The sequence below is a fragment of the Aplysia californica genome, unplaced genomic scaffold (genome assembly GCF_000002075.1).
Source record: "Aplysia californica isolate F4 #8 unplaced genomic scaffold, AplCal3.0 scaffold00001, whole genome shotgun sequence".
Taxonomy (NCBI): Eukaryota; Metazoa; Mollusca; class Gastropoda; order Aplysiida; family Aplysiidae; genus Aplysia; species Aplysia californica.
The window spans coordinates 2,970,630-2,975,897 of record NW_004797271.1 but is presented as its reverse complement, the minus strand read 5'-3'; positions in this window follow the sequence as shown (position 1 = coordinate 2,975,897).

Sequence of the window (5,268 nt, the reverse complement as noted above, 5' to 3'; positions counted from 1 at the left end):
CCCCCAAAAAAAAAGAGAAAAAGATCAATAAGAATCATTTCTCAGGGGCAAATTTGGATTTTCCCGCATTTCTTGCACTCCTAAATCACTGTTCTATCACATTGCAGTCGAAAACAGCTCGATTTTAACACGCATTAAAAAAATTTCTCCGGCATATATAATCTAATTAGCATTCAAAGAAAATCTTTAAGCACTAAAACACACCCTAAAACAAATAGTTTTGAACTTTGCTATTCTAAGGTAGCGATTTGGAGGCATCCAATTTTCCCGACATCCAATTTTTGAGTATCACAAACTTCCCTACTAGTCTTTTGTTTTTAAATCCTATAATACGCACGGCTATTCTACATTTCGCTACCTCAGAACAATAAAGCTCTATCTGACATGTTGTCGGTTTTGAGTTATCCAGACCAATGATTATAAAGACCACTAGGTCAGAAATTGAATGTTCTATCTGCTCAATCAACGTCGTAAGATTATTCGGAGTCGTTATCAAGATGTTCAAAGAACTGCAATGGATAAAGCTTGACATGTTGTGAAATTCAACATTTTTTACGTCAAATTTCTCAAAACTAGGTACTGGGCAGATAGAACTTTGTAATTCTAAGGTACCGATTTGAAGGCAGCCAAGTTTGACTACATACAGTTTTTGAGGAATATTTCATTAAAATATATAATAATAATATATTATATGTATTATTAACCTAATTCATAATTCAGACAACCAAACACATGCTTGTCCTTTGTGCGCTTGAATAACCAATAATTCAGTCTCCAGGAATGAAAATCTAACAACAAAAAAACCACACACCCACGTACAGAAAGAAAGAAAAAAACAGATTGAAGTGTTTAACAATTCAAACCAAACTTTTCGTTTTGCGAACCAGATGGCGTTATTTGTATAGGATCAGGCGGAAAAAAAATAGTTTGAAAAGTGTCCATACAGAAACAAAATTGGTGGTTGAGGGGAAAAAGGCGATAGTGACGTATTAGATCGAGATGGGGTTTTTTTGTTCCTTTAACTATTCAATACATGCTTGTATAACCCGTAGGCCTAATCTATCACTAGTTCACCGATATAGGCATTCACACAGACAGGAAGACGCACAGGTAAACCTACAGGGACAGAGAAAGAGGAAGAGAAAGATACAGAAAGACATACATATAATATGTAAATATATAATATATAATATATATATATATATATACATATATATATATATATATATATAAATAAATACAGACAGATAGACAGGGTGAAGCAGCGAAAGGGGCAGGGGGGGGAAAGGAGGAGGAACGGGGGCAAAGGCAAATTATCATGTTAAAGAAATAGAGAAATACATCTCTATTCAAATCATGCGAATACAACCGTAATCTATCACCCATTCATCGATAGTGTATCGATCTTGGGAGCAGGGATGACCCGTGGGATGGGTGCACCTCAGTGACTCTCACACTTTCAAACCGCACGGAGTCTCGCCTTATAGAGCTTGGGGGTTAAAGGTCACTCACAAAGATTTTCACCGGCGTTTGTGGTGCGGAGGTTAAGCACTTCGCTGTACCACGCAGAAAAACATTTTAATAAGTCCGGAGTTTGATTCCAGTGTAGCAGGCGCGGTTCGTCCATACAGCACGGTCGTGTAATGCCGCCCATTTTTTAAAAATGTTCCATTACGTAAAGCTTCCACAATGATAAAATAAAAGAAGCAGAAACAAGCAAATTTATTTTTAAAAATCAAAGCGACAAGTAAAAGAAATGAAAATAAAAGCATGAGGTCTTCCCTTATCAGCCCAAAGACCCCAAAAATATACACCATCTCATTTACCATGTCCTTGGCTACATTGTATCTTCAGCCTTCGATAGCTTAATTTTGTGCACGCCCACTTTTTAGCCCCACGAGCCGCCCCTGCAGTGTAGAGAGAAATTTTTATTGAATTTCGGTCTTTCGGTTGGGACATGCATCCCTCTCAAATCTGGGCTGGCCCAGACAGGTGAGGTCTAAGTGGGGGCGTTAAAAATGTACCTCATTTTTTAAAAATCCAATTTGAAAGAAAGGCAAATGTGATGAGGTGGTGTGTGTATACGTGTGTGTGTGTGGGGGGGGGGAGAGTGCCTACAAATCTTGTAGTTTTGTAAATAGCGTTGGCGTCTAGTGGTCAGGCTCGGTCCGAAGCCGTGATCAATGGAAAGGCAATGTACGCGATTTCTCCTATTTGGCTCGGTCCTGTCGGAAGTGGATGTCAAATTCGGAGTTCCTGCCCATCAAATAACCGCCCAATGCTGCATTCTGGAATCGAACTTGGGTCTTCTGCGTGCGACAGAGAAGTGCCTCATCGATACGCTACAGACACCAGTGAAGAAGGAATAAACTAATAAACTTGAGGAGGGGAAAGACGAGAGAGAGAGAGAGAGAGGGGGGGGGAAGAAAGGTAGAGAGAGAGAGAGAGAGGGAGAGAGAGAGAGACGAGAGAGATAGAGAGATAGAGAGAGAGAAAGAGAGAGAGAGAGAGAGAAAGAAAGAGAGAGAGAGAGAGAGAGAGAGAGAGAGAGAGAGAGAGAGAGAGAGAGAGAGAGAGAGAGTTCTGTCAATCCTTCAAACATGCTGTAAAAGAGGTTAGAAATTAGTTCGTATGTCAAGCAGCGCGAAAAAAGGGGTATTTAATGGTTAGGTGATTTAGTGTGAGTCTTTTCTTCTCTTTATCCGCATGGTAACTGTAGACGCCACGTTCGTTAAAAATCTAATCACAATCCCCTTTTGCACTAAAATTCTTCAGCTGCTGTCCATTACATTGCTAATCTGGGGAAACCCAAAGACTGGCGTACCAACTTTTTCCCAAAGCCTATTTACCCGAAACCAATAATATATTGTTAAGAATCCAGTTCAGAAAGGAGTTACATGTTACTTATGTTTAAGTCTCCATTAAAACACCTATTCTTGTAAGAACAGCTGTGCTTGGAAGCTGTCGATGCTGTGTACCTAAAACGTGTACGTATTGAAATTATGTTTGGTTATTTCTTCTCAATTGACTTCATTGTCGTAGGAGATGTCATTGAAAATGTCATTGAACCCCCCCCCCCCCCCCCCCCGCCCGAATTTCCCAAAAGAATCTCTTCTTTTTTTCTTTTTGTTTTTAAACATCAGTTCCCTTCGACTCAAAGTAACTCGTTCAATCGGAAAAACCCACTTTTACCGTGTATCGGATTGTTTCCCCCTTCATAATTTGTATTATTATGCTTAAGAACATACCGAGTTTAAGCTCAGGGCAATAAACTTTTCCGAGTTGCCTTTCCATACTTCGCGTGGTTTGTGGTGAAGGGAGCGAGATTGGTGTAGACAAGGAGAAGATTAAATCTTTCGCTAGTACATGCACACTTCCACATTGGCGTTTATTAGGCACGCATCTGCTTCTAACTGGGGTGTCTTTAGGCCATTCCCAAAAGGGATATATTTATTAACATGTTGTTATGCACAGTAGCATTGTAAATGGGCTGATTTATCAATGTCATGCTCATACTGTGCCGGTACAACATAGGGAGAATCGCTGCTTTTTATTTCCTCATCCTTACTATCGCCATTTTCCCTCTACTTCTTCGTACGTTTTTCACTCTCTTCTGAACTGCTATTTCCAGGGTGCCTTGATAGTCGAAGCAGACTTTGTGCTGTTGAGGCTAGAGAGGTGAGCAGATAAGCCTGATTCCCCGTTTGGACTTCTCAGTTGACATCCACCCGTTGGCGGAAGACATATGACCTTATGCAGTTGCGAGCGCCGTAAAACCTTACTAAAACTAAACATTCTGACGAAGTACAACCAGTCTGTCGGGACTTCGGCAGACCACTTCTTTCACAGATTAAAGATTTAAAGGTTTTACTTGATTGCATTGCATTCTTCTTCAACGTCCATAACCTCTTCTAACACATTCGTTCGTCCCGCGTTAAACAAACAGCATCACTACTACTTTCTTTTTTTTCCAGGAGAATTCCTTTTGTACCAGTTTCTACTACGTTCCGTTTGGGCTAGTAACTATTAACTTCCTTTCAGACCAGTAACTAAATTCCTTTTAGACCAGTAACTACGTTCCTTTTGGACCAATGACTACAAAGTTCCTTTTGGACCAATGACTACAAAGTTCCTTTTGGACCAATGACTACAAAGTTCCCTTTGGACCAATGACTACAAAGTTCCTTTTGGACCAATGACTACAAAGTTCCTTTTGGACCAGTAAAATGTGGGATCCATTTTGGACGCAGTTGTGTTTGCCGCACAGAATTCTACACTTATAGAAGCGGAACTCCCTCTTTGCGATCACTGATTCGCTGTGAGGAATTGAAACTAAAACATGGCGGCCTGTTGAGGGCACCTTTGGCTGCGCCGCACAGCGAGGCTTCGCGTTGCTATGTACGCTGATGCTAGTGGTACGGCTTGGAAGACACTTTACATCAGTATTTTAAAACTTTCTTCGAAGAGGAAATATAGTGAAATAGTCTAGTACCTTTTTATTGCCAACAATATGTCATAATTGGCAATGTTACAGTGTTTTTGTATTTGTATTGGGGTTTTTTTTGTTTTATTGATGATGGGATGGGATCTAGATCTAGATAGATCTAGATCTCTAGATCTACTAAAGATCTTCACAATCGCAATACACTTGATAATAACACTAATTATGAACATTAATTCTGTTGGCAAAATATCTAGATATAGTCTTGATCAGTACTAGATCTACGATAAAGGGGACGCTGACAGTGACATGCTCACTACAATATTATTGTCATTAAACTTAAGGCCATCCAAAGCAAGCAAAAAAGAACTATATAAGCCTTTTCTCCAATTTACTAGAAAGAGATAAATAAATTGAGCTTATATTGAGGAAATGTATTATTTTTCACTTTAAGAATTCATCTCTGTGTTTGCATCAGTAGTGTGTACAACAACATGCTTTGTTTAAAGCACGTGCGAGTCTAACAAATACAAGAGATTGGAGAATGTGTCGGTTGCACATAAAATACATAGGCCTATTGTACATGCTGCCAAAAACACAAAAATGCAGAAAGGCCTCAAAATATTGGTTTACACATAAAAGCCAATAATGCAAAACAAAGTAAACAAGAGTGGAACTGGCATATGTTTCCTGAATATATGTTCAAAGTCATTTTCTGTATGTTGGGAGTATGATTTCTAATGCATGAATGATAGGCTCATTCAGATGTGATAATGAAGAAACTTGTGTCTACAGTCACAACAGAAAGAGTTCCAGGGTGAGTGATC